The sequence below is a fragment of the Astatotilapia calliptera genome, chromosome 23, assembly GCF_964374335.1.
Source record: "Astatotilapia calliptera chromosome 23, fAstCal68.1, whole genome shotgun sequence".
Taxonomy (NCBI): domain Eukaryota; kingdom Metazoa; phylum Chordata; class Actinopteri; order Cichliformes; family Cichlidae; genus Astatotilapia; species Astatotilapia calliptera.
Genome location: NC_137443.1, coordinates 3,450,373 through 3,471,599, shown reverse-complemented (window position 1 = coordinate 3,471,599; position 21,227 = coordinate 3,450,373). Strand labels below are relative to the sequence as shown.

At 41.1% G+C, this 21,227-nt stretch overlaps 1 long non-coding RNA gene across 1 annotated transcript in view; it reads left to right on the top strand.

Moving 5' to 3' along the window:
* Positions 1–16,810: 16,810 nt before the first annotated feature.
* Positions 16,811–21,227, top strand: part of LOC113015621 (uncharacterized) — a 36,232-nt gene continuing 31,815 nt past the window's right edge. The window contains exon 1 of the long non-coding RNA XR_013905594.1: positions 16,811–16,977. This is a non-coding gene — a long non-coding RNA (uncharacterized LOC113015621). The remainder of the gene's footprint in view (positions 16,978–21,227) is intronic.

Sequence of the window (21,227 nt, the reverse complement as noted above, 5' to 3'; positions counted from 1 at the left end):
GACCAGAATAGAAGTGGAACTTGCTCTTCCTCAAACCACTGCGAGCAACGAGCACAAACACAAAGATATCAGGGGCGCATCTTTAAAAACACTCTTTAATTTGTCATGCAAGTCCCACGCAGCATGTAATCACTGCATGCACACTGATAGCTTAATGCTTCATAAAGTTCTTTGGTGCTGTTGTCACTCCGAGACCACCCGTGCTTTCAGCACCAGACTGCGACTTGATCCCGACACCACAACGACATTCGTCATTTTCGTGACGTTTTCCCTCAAACGAAATAACTGAGTGCTATGTGAAGTGACAGCCAAATGACTCAACAGTCACCATAAACACATTTTAGTTTTCGGGGCAATTCCAGTCTCTTTCTAACCGCTTCCATATGCCCCTGCTTGGGCGTATAAGCAGCCTTAAACCCGCTAAAATTTATTTATAGGCTTTAGATGTCAACATACATTTAGAACTATTTTCATTTCATTCTAAATATTTGTTCCCTTTAGGCTCTTCAAGTCCTCGGGAAAAATAAAGAGCTAGGTCATATAGTAATAATAATAATAATAATAATAATAATAATAATAATAATAATAATAATAATAATAATAATAATAATAATAAATTATATGGTAACCAGGATTATGATGATGATGATAATGATGATTATTATTAATGTTTTTCAGTACACACTATATGACCCCAGAGGATTGAATAAAATCGTTTTACTTAAATATCTCACAGCCCTGCCAATAACGTCATGCCCCCGATCGATGCATCGTTCACCGCTGCATCTTGAAGGACGTAAGGACAGAGTGCGCTGACAGTACAAGGACACCATGAGTGTGTGTGTGATTTTTCTGCGGGATGTGTGACTGCGTACGATAATCAAGGTCAAGTTCCTGATTTCGGGGTGTTAAGAGAATAGTCACGTTTACTCATATATAATATAATATAATATAATATAATATAATATAATATAATATAATATAATATAATATAATATAATATAATATAATATAATATAATATAAAGATGCCAATATGTAGGATGAGAATACCCGCCTCCTGTAGCCTTAAAGGCACAAAAGCTGGCTTCCTATTTTAAAAGATTCATCTATAAGCTTTAAAATCCGTCAACTTTGTTCTATGATACAAACAGATTCCTCTGATGAGAGAAATCAGATTCCTCCTTAACCTCCGCTGGTTATGCTCCTACAGGCCTGCCTGGATACATAATTATAAAACCTGCTGCTGCACAGTTGGGATAACTCTGGAGTGTGCTAATAATAAAAACAAACCATTCTCGTTATACTGGTGGGGACATTCTGGACACACACACATAGACAGAGACACTCCACGTTGTTTCCCCTCGACTTGTGAAAGCACTGGTGAGGCTTCCTTCCTTCATTTTTATGCACTTTCCCCCCAGATACTTTCACTTGTATACATGACCATTTCTTGTCCCATAGAGATCACCCTCTCCACGTCCCTTGTGTTTTTATGTGCGTGCAGGCGAGCCTCCCTTTCTCGCCCCCGCACAGGAATGTTGGCTCGGTCCGCGGCTCCCCGGCCTGGAGGAGAGGCGATCCGCGGCCCTATATCTGCACCGCCGCAATAAATCACAGCCTCCCCTCGCTGCACCCAGCCTCCCTCCAGCCTCCGTGTTTTTGCAACAGACAGAGGAATCCTTCGCTTAATTAATTTAGAATGTGTAAACAAAGCGAGGACAGTGAACTCCCCATCATCTCTGGAAACACAATATTAACTTTGGAAGATCTTCGCCCTGCCGACTCGACAGACTAAAAGAACACCTGCTGCAGAAAATAAAGACGATGGCCTGCCTGGTCTATGCACACACACGCTTTATCGGGGCAGGGGTATTAATGACTGAAGATAGTATTACTGCGCAAGGATCACCAGAATATGATATCAGGTAAGGCTACTGCACCCGTCATTCTAGCCTGTTTAAGAAGAGTGGGGATCGTATAAAGTCTGGTTCGTGTTTACTGGATTTAAAAAAAAGTTTTTTTTATTGGTCATTTTTAATTTGTCATATTTTACGATCCACGTGGATAAAATAAAGCTTTGGGAAGTGCCCGTGACTAATAAATGTGTCGCCTGTGCGCAAATTGGTATACATTCTTTTAATGGCCACATACGTGGACTTAGGGGTACATCTGCTTTGCACGCCACTGAAGGCCTGCGCGTACGCGATCCCGTGACTGTTCACACATCTGTCTCTGGAAGCAGTTTAAAGAAATGGCACAATGCGCAACACATAGTTGCGCATATCAGCAAAATTTAGAAAAACAAAAACACTACAGTGACAGATCATGTAGCACACGGAGAGCACTTATAGGAGAAAATACAGTTTGTTTTCTACATAAACAATGTCTAAGTTATTTTAAAGTTTCTGTTTTTTTTATTTTAGCTGTTTGTATTCGTGTATTGGTTCCGTTTTTAATTGAATTTACGCTCTTATTCTATCACACAAGTAGGGATTTCTGAAAAATGATTGGTGAGCGACAGTTTTTGGGACCTGAGCACTTGATCCTCATCCTCAGGTTGAAGTGTCATGTGAGTGTGTCGTATCCTCCCTTAGAATCCCCCCAGAACTATTGATCTGAAAGCATTGCACACTCACTTTCGATGCATTTAGGGCTACATCGAAAAGGGACCTAACGAGTGCCTTGTAAGGCCCTCAGGTAGTCCTCGGACCTTATGTTTGGCACTCGGTTTCTCCTCCCGCAGTCCGTCTCCCCGGTTTGGCTTAGCCGCACTAACGGAAAGGCGACAGTGCAACACTTTTCTCTATCGCTTTGACAGAGAGGCGCAGCTGCTGCCCGTCGCTCTTGCACACTGAGCGGTGTCACTGCGGGCGCTTTTACTGGCTTCTTCCAGTTGACCTTTGATGCCAGCGCGTTAGACTCACAGCAAGGATCTACTGCGATTAATGGCTGCGACCCACTTATCAAAGCCTATAATTATTGATTTAGGATATATTCTCCGAGCAGATAAAGCGTTTAATTTAACCCCCATAGAACAAACAGCGGGAAAAAGCATTATGTTGCTATTGTTTTAATTAAATCGGGTTGTTGACAAAAGTGTGGATGTTAAACCTTCAGATTTGCCCTTTCGTGTATTTAATATGAATTAAACCGTTATTATCAGCGAGCCACTTATAACAAACATTCATATTTAAATACACAAATCTTTCTTCTAATGAAGGAACTGATCCCAGTTCTTTTAAGCGAGGACAAATTATGCACACGTGTACTCCCGCCAGTCTACTGTAGGCCAGCTTCAGCGTGTTTGGTTGTTAATTGATCACAGGGCTGGTGGGTTTCAAGAGCATAATGATTATACTTCAAACTTGGTTGCAAGTGTATTTCTCACCAAAATGTGAACACGAACTTTTTGTTTAATCTGACGTCTATTTTTATTTTCCAGCGTGAATGTGTGTTTTCAAAAGTCGTCGAAAACCTCGTGATAAAATTCAAGTTTACTATCCAGAGTGAAATGCGATCACGCTGAGGTCGTGGGGCCAAACTTTTTAAGACTAATGTTTATTTAGAGAAGTGAGCGCTGTCTATGGGACTCCCCGTCCTCCCAGAATGCTGCACTAATGTCTTTACCAGGCCCGACTGGACCACCAGCAAGAGCGCATGCAGCTCTGTGCAGTCTGTAGCCTCTTGTGGCCTTTTCAAACACGACCACATTCAGCACAAGATACCGTGCAAGCACGTCCCCCTGGCCCAACATTAGGCTTCATTTTAGCAGGTTTGCTGTCTTTTAAACTCGTAACGTGTACTACTGCAAGCAGCAAAGATAATCCTTTCCACTGAGTCTTAAGCTCCTATTTATTTTTTTAATCTAACAATAATATTGAATCGGATTTTTTAAGCTGTTTTAGACTACCAATCTTTTAAAATCTCCCTTCTAATAAAAATATCGAGGAGGGATTCAGAAGCCTTCCTTGTTCGGTTTGCTCAACAAGCGAAACGAAACGTTGCCGTTTCCGACTCACTGGAAGAAGAAAGAAGTTTGATCACGAAGTGTAAAAACGGACATACTTGCAGCACATTTTCCCCAGCGCTTGGAGAGCAGCAGCAGCAGCAGCAGCAACAGCAGCGTGTTTTCTTACAGTTTGTAAAATTGAATTAGATATGGTGGGGAATCTGACCTCTCTCCAGACCGGCATACTTTTCACCCCTCAGGTTTTAGTGCTCCGTGGGTATTTTTGTTTTCTCAGCTGGACCTGCTATCAGACATTGTGTCCACGCTGTCCATTTATTTCTATCTTTACAATCTCTCTGTGCTGACCCACCAGAACACCCCACCACCCCCACTACCTCCCCAACACCCTAAGGTCCCCCAACACCTAACTTTCTCCTCCTCGGAACAGCTCACAGTCAGCCACCAGCGTTGATCTGAGAAGCAGACTTGACAAGGATAAGGCACACAGGGAGCCCTGCAGCCCATGAGCATGCGCATTGTGCACACATTTCACCCAGCGGAAAGCGCTTGTATACACAGAGGAAATCACATGTGGACAGGAACGACTGTCAAATGACACTGTTAATCACATGGGCCACTTTTTTTTTCCTGGATAGACTTGCTCTAATGGACAGGGGCTGTTTTCTTTTTTATAAAATTCAATTTCTGTGCAAAATATGCTCTGTGACTTAATTTGAGTCCATGCTTAATAAAAGGGACTGTTTTTAAAAACTTTATGGTTAGGATTTGTGTGGTTCATTTTAAATTTAAAGTGGTTGGCCAAGTCTAAAGGCCAGGTGAGGGTGCTTTCGAAAACAAAAGTTTTTATTTATTTATCAATCTCATAAGTCATCAATATGTCTATGCCTGCAGCTGCTCAAGGGAAAACGTTTATAAACAGATAGGTAGATATATCGATCTGTTTGCTATATGTTTATGTATGATTGAAAAATAATATATATATATAGGTGGTTATTGTTAGTGTTTGTGCCTGAAGAGTTTTGCTGTGGATACAGTTTCTATGTGAGTTATTGGCTGAAAGTGCTGTACAATTGCACACAATATAGGCCCATATGATTCTTCAGCACATAAGAGCCCTGAGGAGCCACAACATCAGTTATAGAGTCAGCAGCAACATAGCCTGCGAGCAGCCACTTCAGTGGAGAGGCAGAGTGTACAGTAAGAATTACAAGACTGAAAGACGTGGATAAAGAGAGATTAAAAAAAAAAAAAAAACCATGGTTACAACATTGTGCTTAAACAGTTAAATTATTTTGTCCCATCTGGTAGAGCTGAGGTTTTTTATTTGCAAAAAGAAACAACGCAGGAGGATCCCATTTTCTGATTTGCAGGGAGTTTAGGGCTTTATTGAAGACACAATAAGTTAAAACAAGAAAATACTGCATAAATATGCATACATGGACTCATGTTTCTTCTTATTAAATGATAAGTAAAGTAAAGCCAGCGTATCTGTGGTTTTATATTGGTTTGAAATGTCATTTTTAGCGGTATAGTTCATCTATGCATGCAGGTAGACAAAAAAACAACACAGTATGAGCCTAACAAAGGTATGACTGTACAAAATCCATCTTTAAACACCGCAAACATGTTGACTCAACACACACATCACACACCTCATTTATGAAAATCGTCCCTGAAAAGCATCAAAGAGTGCAACGCCTTTGTTTAGATTTTTTCCCCTCTTTTTCATGTTATTAATCTGAGTCGGTTCATAAAAAAAAAGAAATAATGTGATAAAGACACTGTGGTTCATTTCAAGACCGTGTACGTGTTCTTTGTACTGAGGCTGGAATGCTGAAATCCAATTAGGCCTGATGTATCATAAATGGAGTGTATTTTAACATCTGTGAGTTCATCTGTGTGTGTGTGTGTCTGTGTGTGATTGCAATGGAGTTCACAGAAAACCCAGGTTCAAAGGCGAGCCAAATGAAAAGGCCAAAGATGATAGGGCTACTCTGAGGCCCCATCCAGAGGAGAAATGTCACACATAAAGAAGGGAAAGCAGAGCAGAGAAACAACAGAGAGAGAGGCTGATGCAGGGGTGAAGTAGCTTGAGATTGCACTCTAAGTAGAGGTAAAGGGGCATCTGATCACATGTGTGCTCGTACGTGCGTGTATCGATGTGTGCGTGTGTTTGTGTGCATTTGGATGGGGGAGGTTAATGTTGTTCATGACTAGTAGAGTCATTTCACAGGGCTAGAGGCGCGGCTGGATGATGGATTGGAAGCTGAAGGGGCGAGCAGATGGGTAAGTAGAGAAAGTGAGGTTAAGTGGCAGTTAGATGTTGCAGATCTAAGTAGATCAAGAGTGGGGGAGTGGGAGTTTGTATGTGTGTGAGAGAGAAAGGGAGCAAAAGCGTTAGAGCAAAAGAGTTAGAAAGACCCCTACTCACAAGCTATATTTCAAAAAGTGCCACCAAGACATAATCGTACTCGGAATGCTGCATTTTTGACAGATTTTGCTATTTATCTATTCGGCATAGGAACACGACGGTGGAGTCACTCTGTCTTTCCTCCTGTTTCTCCATGATGTGTTCCCGCAGTGAGAAACAGCTTGAAGTTCATTAATTTCTAAGTGGAACTGAGTGACAAAAGTGTGGGTAATTAGCAGAAATTTTCCTGTTCAATGGTCATCTGCAGTCGTAAAAATGAAAAGTCTGGTTAGTGTGTTAGAGTCTGTTTGATGACTAATGTGGCTTCAAAAAATGAAATTCAAAGGTTTCCAGTTGCCTTTCGTTTTCAGATTATTTGGGTTTATAGGATCACTGGAAGTTTTGAAGACATTTATTTGGTAAATGTGGTCTCATCTGCAAAACAAACAAACAAACAAATAAACAAAAAAATCAAATGTAAGCCTTATGAAGTTTGACAAAATGAAAATTAACATATTAACTGGACACAATGTGTGGATCATAATTCATAAAAACAAACAAACTTTAAAATTCCCGTTGTTTTCTAATGCAAATGTTAACTTCAAGCATAAATTGAGATGAAAGGTTGAAATAATGAATCTTTTTCTATTAAAGTAAAAACCTCCACTGAAATTTGTCCTCAAGAAAGGCTATTAACTATGAAACTGGGGTGGGGATCTTCCCCCAGTAGCCCACTCTCTTTTTAAGGCAGCTGGTTCTCAAACTGTGAAGTGAGCCACTGTAAGTGGGACCCGGCTGAATGCAGATGATTTTCTTTTATTGTTTTTTTTTCTTAAACAGGAGAATTAACTAAAACAAACAAACAAAAAAGCCCCACAGGTTTTGTTTGTTTGCTGTTATCAAAATGAGAATCAGCCTACCCCCCCCCCCCCTCTTTTTTTTAAGCTTAATGACTGATAAATAAATAAATAAATAAATAAATAAATAAATAAATAAATAAATAAATAAATATTGTGCAGTGTGGGATGGCACGTTTTTGGCTCCTGAAGTTGGGCAAGCCAGATAATCACAACTTTGAACCATTTTTTTCTGATTAGCTGCCCCTTGGAAACAGAAGGTGGGTACGGCTGCTGTGCCTGAGATAACCATATGATGCAGAGAAGAAGAAAAAAAAGTTTGAACTGTGGTCTTCAGAGCAGCTTGAATCCTGAGGTTTGGACTTATTTTCTTGCACACATGTTGACTCTTTTATTTGAAATTTGGGCCATGTTTAATATGAGCATCTACAATTGTAACAGCATATATATGAGAGAAAAAAACGCATAATAGGTCCCCTATGAGAAATTTTACTCAAATACCACAAATGTCAAGTTCTTGGTAGGAAAAAAATGGGATCATCAGCATTACTTGGTTTTACTATATGGGAACCTTGAATGTCTGCAAAAATTCATGGCAGCTGTGGGTGGATTATTCAGTCTGGACTGAAGTGCTGGACTGACTGAGAGACCTACATTGCAACCCTAGAGCAATCATGCAGTTTTACAGCATGATATGGAGGCAGGTAGCAGGCAGTGACTGCGCTGAGAGAAGTTTAGACTGCATTAGCAGAGAGAGGCAGGACACGCAGTCAGGCACCAATAAGATCTGGAGAGGAGGGAAATGAGTTGTTGGTGTTCCCGCCTGTTTGTCTTTCACCATATTGTGGCTGGTTGGGGCAGGCTGTCTGGGTGGCAGGTCAGTCACAGGCCTGTTAGTGTGCTGTCACAGACAATTGTGGCAGCGTGGGATTGATGAGGACTTGCAACAGGAAGGCTGCTGGAAACTACAACAGGAAGAAGAACAGATGAGAAGTAGAAGGCGAGGAGGAAGAGAGATGGAGATGTGATGACAAATTAAATAGACAGATTGATAACATGACCCATCCAGATAACTGAAGTGCTTATCAAAAGGTTAGGGATTCATGTCTGCAGGTGGGAATGTCAGCAAATCTCTTAAAATTAAACTCCTACTGGTCTCTTGGGCTAAGGATCTCTCCTGCTCCCTCACCTTCTATTCTTACATTTACCCCTTCAGGATCTGGTCTGGATTGAATATCAATGAGAAAAGTTTTAAATGTCAAAAAAGTAAATAATTTATTGGAGTTGTGACTGATTAACCACATAAAATCATTGGTAAACTAATATTAATTTTCTGACAAACTTTACCCAGGGAAAATCTTGGCACCCTTTCAGGGTTTGAATTGTTCTTCCACAGTAAATACATATAATGCTTTGGGTGTCCCTCTGTCCATTAAACCAGTCCCACCTGTTGCTCGCAAAAGGTTAAAAAGAAACAATATTTGCAAAGTCTGGTCTTAACCTCTTTTTCATCCGGATCTGCTCTCCCTTTCTTAACTCCTTTCCAATTATCGTAATCCTTCCATCCACTCTGCAGTATTTCTTTTTTTTTTCCTTCACCGACAGCTGCTAAAGGACGTAACGGCTGATGTACGAAGGGTAATGGTCCTCTTCTTCCTCTTTGCACCCCTGCTTTCCTCTCCTCTTGGTTTGCTTGGTGGCACTCCCTCCCCTAATTCAATTCTACATGCTTTTCTTGGCCTGACCAGCTCCCATCCTCATTCAACAATTTTCCCCTCTGCCTGTTGCATTTCTTCTTTGACTTCTTCCTTTAAACTCATACCCCCCCCCCCCCCCCCCCACACACACACACTCTTCTTTAACTTCCAGCAATCCCTTTCTCTTTTCCTCTCCAGCTTTCTGTCTCCTTGTTCCCAGTTGCTGTGCTTTTAGTGCTGGCTCTGATATGCAACTTCTGGCTTTTCCCTATCTCTCTCTCCTTCTCTGGGCCGTCTGCTTCACTCAGACAGAGCAGCACTGGGGCTGAGAGGGGTCACGCCTGGGTGAGGGATATCACTTCACACCTATCTCTTTCTATCCCTTCCCTATTCCCCTTTCCTCCTTTCCCAACCCTTCTCTATATTTTCTTTCTCTCCCTTTGCAGTGTCCCTTTCTTTCCTCTTGACATCCTTCCTTATCCTCTTTCTCCTCTTTTCTTCCTCAGTTTCCCCCTCATCCTCCTGACATAATGGATTTAGTGAATATTTCCAGAAGCACATCAAGTTAAAATACTCTTTTTGTTTCACTTTAACTGGCTTGCATTCTGAAATAAACGCCTTATTTTTTTCCTGATTTCACTTCTCCCAGGTGCTGCATACTGTACGTATTCAGGAAATTTTAAAGGTACACACATGTGCATATCTTCTTTGTTCCAGCAGAGGAATGCTTTGGGGAAAAGACTGTGAATGAAAGTGTGTATAAGAGTGATGATGAATGGCTGTATATGTGTGAAGCAGATGCTGCTGAAGGGCTGTGTACACAGATGCCAACACAGAACGCAGAGAGATGCAGAATGAGAGAACCACAAACAGAGCGATGAGGAGGAAAGTGACAAAAGGCAGAAGATCACGACTGGAAGAGAAAAAAAGATAAACTGGTTAGTGTGCGTTCTTTTGGGGGGCAACTTAGGGGATCATCTTCCCCCCCTTGGCCCCTCCCTGGCCCCAGCCAGAAGCCTCCAGGGGTCCCTTGGTTCCTGAGGAAAAACATCTCGGCCCCCATCACCCCTGAACCCGGTGCTGGGCTGTTTACCTTGGCCTGGCTGCCTGACAGCTTTACTGATGTTACATACAGGCACACAGGGACCCCGAGTCAGAGAGGGAGCAGGAACACAAGGAGAGAGGAGGAGGAAGAGAGCGGGATAGATGAGGAATGGAGAAGTGAGGCAGACGAGTGATGAGGACAGAGGGTGCAGGGGAGTAAACATAGGCATGGAATAAGGTGAACAGAGTAGAGGACTAGAGAAGGTGAGGGAGCAAGAGGCGCGAGAGGAGAGCAAGAGTGTTAGCTTACTCTGATCTTAATCACCACAATCAGATCCATTTGTGGTGATCTCCAGAGGAGAGCGCTGTTCAGAGGGCAACTAAGTGCACACTGAGTACACACAGTGAAGAAATATTGCCGGAAAAAAAAGTCTGCACTAAAAACACAGGCATTAATTTTCATCAGCTTTCTAAGTTGATCCCTGTGTATATAAAGCAATATTTTGTTTTTAGGGTGATTGCTCACAGTAGTATGTGAGATTTAAAAAGCAAATGTGAAATGGAGACTCAATATTTTGACAGGAGCTAACGTTACGCATTACACTGCGTCGTAGAAATGTATAGGCACTTTCCAGACCTTTCGCAGGGAGAGAATGCCGCATGGAGGGGCCCTCCTTACATAAATGTTGACCTAAGTATAGCATATCTACTTTAAAGAAATAAACAACATCATTTGGAAACAAAGCTGTGCATCATGGAAACGCCTTTAATAACAGAACAAAAGCACACTGCAGTTAAGAACGATGGAGCCCGTTCAGAGGAAATTCAGTAGAAATGACTCAGATGGACAATTTTTTTCCACAAGTCACGGAAAGCACAAAACAAAGGATGGACGCTGCTTTTAGCAGTGATCTGAATTTGCATTCCTTCTTTGCTGCTTTCCAGCAAACTTCTCCTCATGCCTGGCAGTTTATCTACGCAGGCGTTTGTTTGTCCATTTCTGAACCACAATGCTGGGCTGGGCTGGACCACAGGGGTTTCTGCAATGGGGTGGGAGGTCTGTGTTTTGTAGCTCAGAGCTCTAAGCCTTGTTTGTCTGTACCGAGCAGCTGCACAAGCTGTAATAATACAAACAGGCCTTTGAACAGGGTGCTGTGTTGTGCCGCTCTGGCTTGGGTTACATCGCACACACTTGCTCTCTGCGAAACACACGCATACGCACTCATGACGGCCAGACTGGCAACAGCACATACTTTTAAATTCATGCCAAAAACACATGTTCACACGCTTATTAATACCAGTCCGTGTGCAGGCATGCATGAGCACGCAAACAACTGTGCACTCTTAATCGTTTATCACAACCAACTGAACTCACTCATCCCTGCCTGTCGAACTTTGATTGATCATCTTAAACTCTGCCATCACTCTGCCTGACGGCCTGTTTGTCCGTCTCCTCTGCTTGTTTGTTTGTTTGTGTGGACAGGCGGGTGGCTTGCTTGCTGTTTGTTTATGGCCGATCATTTGTCACAATAAATCATTAGGGAGGGACGCACACACATGCGCTTTTGAGCCCCCTGGATCGCTTCCCCAGACTCTCTCTCAAACTGATTTAGGCTTACACAAACACTTCAGACTCATTGCGCTGTCAGCCTCACACACTGGAAGCGGCGGCTTCCTCACAGAGGGAGAGAAAAAGGGGGACATAGCTGCGGTCCATCACACTTCACTGCACTGACGGATGACTTCCCCTGTCATTATGTAATGAAGTTCAGAGGTTCACCTACAAACTGGCCTCTGTGGCCCAACAGGATATGAGAGGACAGGGAATTGTTCTGTAGGTTGCTCGGTCTCTCCTCTGGTGCCCTACATAGCTACCAGTTGGTGATAAATGGGAAGGAAAACATGTCCGTATCCATGTGTACAATACGTCAGTGCAAATTTAATTTCAAGTCCAAAACCACTGACGCTAAAAGATAACACAGGCCCATATATAACAGCTTTCTGGTTTGGACTACTGGTATATCTCAGTGGAAGCACACATGTAATAACATTTTTCATATGTTTGACCTGAGTGAGCATTTGACCTAAGGCCTAAGTGGTGCATTTGATACAGTGGATTATGGTATCCTAATCTCTAGACTGGAGAGCTGTGTGGGCCTTAAAGCGGCTGCTCTCCAATGTTTTAGATCTTCCTTAACAGGCAGAAGGTTTTCGATCAGTTTAGGTGGCTTTTCGCTAACACCTGCTCCCCTCTCAGTCTGGGGTCCCCCAAGGACCAGTTCTTGTTCCTGTTCTTCTCATTCTACATGCTCCCATTAGGTTCAATTTTCCAGAAAAATTGGAATTTCATTTCAGTGTTATGCCAGTGATTCACAAAATTTTCTTCCACAACCCCTTTGAAAATCATGCCTGACGGTCTTGCAAACATAAAATCAATGATGGCGCTAAACTTTTTGAAGCTGGCTTCTTCACACTGGCTCCCAGTGCACTTTGGAGTTGATTTCAAGATTTATTGTTTGTTTTTAAGAGTCACTAAATGGGTTAGCATCTCTTTACCTTTCTGATCTTTTAACTATGCCCAGTCCCAAAAGATCATTAAGGTCAACTGACCAGATGCTTCTCATTGTACCAGAAAGCAGATGAAAGAGGAGCGCAGAAGAGATTTAGCCTTTGCTGTAGCTGCACCTACACTTTGGAACAATTTTACCTTAAAATTAGAAGCTCATGGTGTTTTATTGATAATTATGGATTGCATTTATATAGCGCTTTTCTAGGCACCCAAAGCGCTTTACAATACCACTATTCATTCACTCTCACATTCACACAAACCACAGTTGTAGCCACAGCTGCCCTGGGGCAGACTGACAGAAGCGAGGCTGCCATATCACGCCATCGGCCCCTCTGGCCAACACCAGGAGGCGTTAGGGTGAAGTGTCTTGCCCAAGGACACAACGACCAGGACAGAGAGAGCTGGGGGATCAAACCGGCGACCTTCCGGTTACAGATGAGCTTCCCAACCCCCTGAACCACGGCCGATTATGGTTTAATCCTTTACTTCAGGATTTTGGTGAATGTTTGTTGTTTTTAAATGTGCTCATAAATAAATTGACTTGATGATTGTTGTTAACAAACAATATAATGTCATAATAAATTAAGTCATATTATTAGAATGCTCTTTACATTTATATAATATGACTTGACTAATAAGGTTTACTTTATTTACATTTCAGTCTTAATTTACAGCATGTTAAGTGAATCGAAGGGATTATCAGTTAGTATTAGGCGTGATTATTTTAAAGATTGTATTGCTAATCTGTTTACACGTGTGATTCTTTATCACTTTCCTACTGATTCTTGATCAGTTTTCTTGCTGATTGTTTATCTCTAAGATAGTCTGAATGCAGCCTTAAAAACAGGTAAACCAAGTGTACAAAACCTCCGCTGCTATGAGTTTGCAGTGTGCAACTGTCAGAATAACATGCCAGCAATGAGAAAAGCAACTGATACACAATTCCCATTCCTGAATGCCTAGTCAAAATAAAGTACAATTGGATAAAAGCAAAATAACTTTGCAGGACTTTCCTGTGACGGTCCCAGCAAAAGCTGAGGTAGGACGTTTCTGCTTCTTAATTCAGATCAAACTGAGGTTATTGTACTCGGCCCTGAAAATCTTAGAAATATGGTATCTAAGCAGATTCTTACTCTGGATGGCATTACCTTGGCCTCCAGTAATACTGTGAGGAACCTTGGAGTCATTTTTGACCAGGACATGTCCTTCAACGCACATATTAAACAAATATGTAAGACTGCTTTCTTCCATTTGTGCAACATCTCTAAAGTTAGAAATATCCTGTCTCAGAGTGACGCTGAAAAACTAGTTCATGCATTTATTACTTCCAGGCTGGACGACTGTAATTCATTATTATCAGGATGTCCTAAAAACTCCCTGAAAGGTCTTCAGTTAATCCAAAATGCTGCAGCAAGAGTCCTGACAGGGACTAGAAAGAGAGAGCAGATTTCTCCTGTTTTGGCTTCCTGTTAAATCCAGAATTGAATTCAAAATCCTGCTCCTCACATACAAGGTCTTAAATAATCAGGCCCCATCTTATCTTAATGACCTTGTAGTACCATATCACCCTATTAGAGCACTTCGTTCTCACACTGCAGGCCTACTTGTTGTTCCTAGAGTATTTAAAAGTAGAATGGGAGGCAGAGCCTTCAGTTTTCAGGCCCCTCTTCTGTGGAACCAGCTTCCAGTTTGGATTCAGGAGACAGACACTATTTCTACTTTCAAGATTAGGCTTCAAACTTTCCTTTTTGCTAAAGCATATAGTTAGGGCTGGACCAGGTGACCCTGAATCCTCCCTTAGTTATGCTGCAATAGACGTAGGCTGCCGGGGATTCCCATGATGCATTGAGTTTTTCCTTTCCAGTCACCTTTCTCACTCACTATGTGTTAACAGACCTCTCTGCACTGAATCATATCTGTTATTAACCTCTGTCTCTCTTCCACAGCATGTCTTTATCCTGTCTTCCTTCTCTCACCCCAACCGGTCGCAGCAGATGGCCCCGCCCCTCCCTGAGCCTGGTTCTCTTGGAGGTTTCTTCCTGTTAAAAGGGAGTTTTTCCTTCCCACTGTCGCCAAAGTGCTTGCTCATAGGGGGTCATATGATTGTTGGGTTTTTCTCTGTATCTATGAAGCGCCTTGAGGCGACTTTTGTTGTGATTTGGCTCTATATGAATAAAACTGAATTGAATTGAATTGGACCCAAGTTGATATGTCTGGATTTGTGCATCTATGAACAGCTCGCCACACAGACAGCAGAAATACAGTTACTCATTTCTGACAAGAAGATCGGGAGATAGAGATGACTAGAAATTATTATTGTGCTGAAAAGGATGTCAAACAATCTAAGAGTCACTGCTACTAGTACTATCAGTTCCACTGAGAATCAACATTCAAGCATCTTTTAAGTTAGTCAGGTTTTAAAAACATTTCAGAACAAAACACCAATGAATATTTCAACGGAGTCGGCTATTGAGCGAGAAGACTTCAGCAAGATGTCCATGTAGTGTTCTAAATGGGTATTGCTGGCCACAATGAGCTTAGGCAGCTGTTAGATTAAATGTGATTTAAAAAATATAATTTACCTAAACAATCATTTTCAGCTTTACTATTAATATTAACTATAGTCTTTGCTTTTATCCTAAGGTTGAAGGACACCATGTTTTTCATTTTACTATTCAGGGCAAACAGGCAGCACAATGACAAATAAAGGAGACAAAAGGCAAACCAGTGCCAAGACCAATAAATATTATGTATGTTACCATGCTGCTCATTTGTCTGCCCTTTAATGTGTTTGGCTATTTTTAAGGTAAGCCTATGTTGTGTGGAGATCTGCACTTCTAGGCCTATTTGTATATGAGTGAACTGTTTTGTTCCCTGCCTCATTCTCTCTCACCACTTTTTGTTTTTACATGACATGTTGAGATTTGCTGTTTTGTTTGGTTTGCAACTCCTTAGCCACAGTCTTCATTATATAATGAGGGGGGACGGTATTTGTGGTGGGCAGATGGAGGTCAAATCTGTGTTTGGAACACACATGCATGACTGGTCAGTCAACCACGGTGGGTTATGCAGACTGAAGATTCAGCAAAACAACTGCCATATGTGTTTTGGTGCAGATCATAGCTAGGGAAGCAACTGTAGTAACAAAGACAGATTTAGCCACAGGAACTGGTGCTGGATTAAAAATGAGATACTGACTTGCTATTTAGTATGCTAATGTAGTATTTGAGAAAAGTATGCCAAGTATTTCTGGTGTAATGACAAAGTATGCAAGAACCGGACAGCAGGCCAACATAAATATCTCATAATGCAAGGCCATTGCTTGACGGTGAGAAAGGCAGCTGAGATCTGACATCAGTAACTCTTCAACTTAAGTATTTAAATAAAAAAAAGTTTCTTTTTGTCCCATGTAATATATATTTTTAATGTTTGTCCGTACTTGGCCAATCTCAAACAAGGTCAGGTTACCATGACAACATGTCTCTAACTGTGAAGCTCATGACTTGCAATCTACAGTGGTGCAGCCAACAAAACACATACTACTGACATTAAAGTATTTTGAACAGTGGTGCATATACTGGATATAGTGCATCTAGTATGTGATCTCAGACACAAAACGGTAGCATTGTGTAGCCTATGAAGAGATCCTAGAAGGTAAAAAAATAAAATTGTTCATATGAAAAAGAAACCTGACATTCAGAAAGACGACAGTCTAAAGAAATAAAAGGCAGGACAGACATGAAACACTACCGATCGGGAACATGTCTTTGTAATCACTTCAACTACCAGAAGTGGGAGACAAAAGTGATGCAGGTTTGAAAAATTTAGCAACATTAATGATTATTTAGCTAAATTTTCACAAATAAAAACTGCTGAATAAAGAAAGTAATACACAAAAACATGAACTCGACTGGTGGCAAATACAAACTGACCTCAGTTAGAGGGGTGAGCAGTAGAACAACACGTGGTGTACATAGAGGAAAGTAATGGTTTACCCGAGGGGGAAAACAAAAAACAAACAAATAAATAAAAAAACAAAACAAAAATATTAAACCTGTAAGTGTGATGTTTGGGCCGTGTTTAGTAAGCTATGACCACGTGACCAGATGGGGAGGCGGGGTTAGCCAAAAAAGAAGACAGCTCTTATCATTTCAATTAATTATCGTGAACCCGTTTGGGGTTAGTTTGGTCTCAATGCAATTAAGCCAGCGCTAGTTTGTGTGTGAAGCGAATTACCGAGGATTTTGATTTTAAAGTTACAAGAACCCAGGATGACTGGAAGAGAACTGAATCCCCCAACAAGGGAGTTTAGACGATGGGAGCTCGTGAGGGACAAAGGTAATCCGGAAAGGTTAATGGGACGGTTTCATCTTGCGCTATTTCCAGCTGCTTTTGTGCCACACACATCTCTACACCTGAAACAAAACAGTAAGTAAAATATTTCATTGATTTTTATGAATATGTGGAGCGCGTTCTTTGAGCGCCAGATACTTTTGGATTTTTTAATAGATTCATTGGTAGGAATTTAGACATTTTCATAGTTAATGTTTGTTGACATATCAGTATTTTTAATTTAAAGCAAACTAATTTTGAATTCTTTGCATATTTACTTTTTTTTAAAATTTTGTAGTGGGTTGGATCCCCTTTTTACCACATCAGTTCTTCCTGCCATAGATTCAATAAGCTGGTGGAAAGATTCATCAGAGGTTTAGGTCCATGTTGACATGATAGCATCACACACTTGGTGCAGATTTATTAGCTGCATATCTGCCTGCATGATTAAATACATTACAGTAAGCCTGAACCGATTGGCTTGTTGTTTCTAGTTGCAGGTTGTAATAAATTCATTTTAAAGAGGAAAACTTTTGCATATAAACCCAAAAGCATGTCCAAAATGCTTCTGATCTACACTCAGTTCAGCCATAGCTTCAATTGTTGAGGTTCCTTTTCCATCTCTTTTTGATTCGTTTCTGGTTTACAGGAGGTAGCAGCAAATGTGACCATGGCATGAGTAATATGAAAGATGCTAAAACTAAAATCCTTAAATGCATTGATTTTTCTATTAGGCAAATGTAAAAATACTATGAGTTGAACTGTGATCAGATACTGGATATGGACCTATAGTACACGAGCTGCAATATGAGTGGATGTGTTAGTTAGTATGTCATATATTGAACGGGCTTTATTTTACCCTTTGGACCCGTGACTCACCGGTGGGGTTGCATCAGTGGATGCTTGTGTAGAAACACATTATATGTCACAGACCCAAATGCATGCACATATTTCCATGGCCTCTACCCCTCCACCCCTGCTGTTTGAGTAGTGTTAGGTTTATGGCAGCCATGTTAGAACATAGGCAATCTATCTTGGACAACAGGAAAGATGTAGTGAGATTCATAATAAGAAATGGACAAAGAGAAAAATCGAATGGGAGTCACTTAGAATGGGAGGTCGGTCTGCAGGAATCCTTAGCTCAGGCCTTGAATTGATAGAGTGTGATATGTGATAGAGTTGGAAGAAGAGAGGTGAAAAATAAACTGGTAGAATCATACAAAGAAGCAAAAGGCTGGACTGGAGATGGTGGCAAAAAGCAAGAGGTCACATGGAGGCTACGTAAACCACAAATGAAAAAAATAGTGATTGGTTTGATTGCTAGTGTGGGTCAGATCAAGTGTGCAGTGAGGTAGAGAGAACTAGGGATCAAGGCTAGAGGGGCTATCAGGAACAACACATCTGCAAAAGCCATTAAGAATTGTGTATGTATGCGGCGTGATGCTGTGTTTCCCTGGCAGGCCTGGCTTTGGCCTGAGCGGTAAAACTGAGATCAGGTTTCGTCAGCGTGCAGTGGGGGGCCGTCTCCAGTTGACGCGTGATGATTTAGTCAGGTGTGAGCGTGCACTTTCCAATTTGGAGGGAAATAAATTAGAAGTGATTTTTTATGAGACCTCTGTCTCAGGCTGTCTCAAGGCTCTCTTTCCCTCCCGCTGTGCACTGTCAGCCCAGCTGATGTGTTTATAAAGAGGGCTGCAGTGGCCCATAAACACACACACGCACAAGCACACAGAAGTGAGTAATGAAAACAACAGCATGCATGAAAAATTCACATGTGCGGACATCTATGAGAAACCCACATATTTGACTGTGTGTGCAGAAAAACAACTTTGCAAGCTGATTAAAATGTCCCTCATATGCCATTCATGCGTGTATGATGTGCATAAAGCATGTGAAAATATTACAGTAAAAATACAATAGTTAAAATGACAAAAGAAGCTATTAACTCAACCAGTAAATGTGCGCATAACCAACCTCATTAAGAGCAATTCTTTTCCCTATTGTTCTTGCTTGTGTAAGAGCAGCTCCACTTAATATTGAAATAAAATAGAGCAACAGGTCACTACAAGCAGGAACCCCAAATCCCACCTCACCTCTGCGCTCTGTTTGGTTCCTCTACTACTGGGCCCACATATGGTCCTGGCTGGAGTTACTAAAAGACTACCTGACTTGTCTTGTCTGCCTGACGTTTTTCCTGCATGGATTTAGTTTAGCTGTCTCTTCAGTTGTCTGTATTAAAGACAGGACTATTCCCTGATCTTACAGTGTCAACCTGTGCCATGCTTAATTTATAGCAGAGCGATTGTATCTGTTTGTGGAGGTATTTCCTTACAGATAAGGGTTTTCAGCCAAGGCAACTTTTCTGCAGTCCTCTAAAATTCCAACTGCATGGTGCTCGATGGGGACGATGTATCGGTTAAATGTCGATTTGGTGAAAAATCCGGCCAGGACAGGGAAGGGAGCGACAGCAGAGTCTACATGTCAAAGCACAAAAAACACCATTAAAGATCAAAACGGCAGCATGAAAAGACAGTAAATTAGTAGTAATTCCAAAATAAGGTGATAAGTATTACTTTCAAAAAATGAATCCAGATGATTTTGAACTGGAGCTGGAAAATCATGAAGTAGCACTGCTCACAGCCCTCACATAGACAACTTCAGTCCATTGTAAAACAATGGTAAGTCATACACTAATGCCACAGCTAGTATGAAAGATGGATGTAGTTACTGTGATGTCGTCGCCTGGTTTTTGAAGTTCTGTTTTGAAGCCTTGAGATTAGTGTTTTCATCTTAGTTTCAAAACACCTAATGTGATGAAAGGTGGGTCTGACTGTCAAACCTCTTGGTCTTTGGCTAAAGACTTGTCAGTCACAAGTCCTTAGCCAATGAGCATAAATAATCCTTCATTTTAAAACACATTTATTTTATTTGTTTATTTATTTTTTTAAATGTAGTTTTCAGTATAACCTGGAATGAGTGACAGGCCCCATGAACTCATTAGGAAAGTGTTTATAAAGGTTAAGTAAGAAAGCGTTTTCTCATAGACTTCTACAGACTAAATGTCTGTTTGCTACCACAGCTATCGCCACCTGGTGGCTTTGCAGAATGCAGCTTTATGGCACATTAGCATTAGCTTAATTTTTCCAACCTGGCAGCTAAATCCATGTTTTATGCCGTCTATGGTAAATGCAGAAAAGAGGTAAAAAAATAAATAATCTCATTGTTTTTGTAGATTTTTATAATAAAAATTCTAGCAGCCATAGAAGTCAAACTGCTGTCAAAGTGTCAAAAACACAAGTCATCATGTAAAGGGGTTTGGTACAAGTGCCAAAAAAAGAAGCTATGAGACAAACAATCAGTAAAGTATATTTCACAGTTATGGCACATCTGCAGGAGACTGTCAGTGGAAATAAAGTCAAAGAATGAGGAAAACTGACTTTTGGAATCTAGCAACACCAGCAATACGCAGCATTGACATAGTCTTTTTGTTAAATAATTACAACTCGGTATTGGTTTCTAACACTTGTTGTCAGAACAGTTTGGAGTCTTGAAAAGACAGAGAAGTCAGGATTTGCTCCCTCTAGAGGGATGTCCACTACAGCCTTTAAAGGGAGAATTTCATGGGAGGCATTTTGCAGGACTGGAACTTCTTTCGCTGTATGCTGAAAGCTCAGCTTGTCAGCACTGCACAAAGATGTAAACTGAAAACACTCACCGACTTATTCAGTCTATTAAGTGAAAAACATTCATTTTGAGTGTCGTATCAGGAGTACTTTGACTTGAGAGGCAGTAGGCTACAACATGAAACAGTCTGCATCGTGTTAAAAGCTGATGGCGTGGTATTTCCACCTTGTCACTAATCTCATGATTCGACAGTTTATTTTAGCAATACGAGACTAAATTTAATGCAGTTGTTTAGAGAAGCTGCACAATCCATTTTTAACACCGATCTATTTGACCCATCGCTGGGAGATAACTGTACCGATGCAAATATTGTGCCAAAGCATATGTGCTAAGAGAAATTTGTTTTCATACATTAATTTTATAGCAATGGCCGCCATACAAAAGCAGCTTGGCTGTGTTTTTTCATCTTACCCCTTTTTAAGTTTACAGTACTGTTTAAAAGGGATTGGTCATGACATTTGGTATAAGTCCTATTTGTACGGAGTTTTAATGCAAGTCAGTATTTTGTTTCAATAAAATCCTTTTAGTAGCTCTGACATTTACAACGGGACTTTGAACAGGATGTGAGATTGCAGTCGTCATCTCCAGAGAAGTCAGTCTGAATTTGCCTAGCCCACTCCTACACACAGCAGATGAACAGAGGCGATTGGGAGCTTTTTACA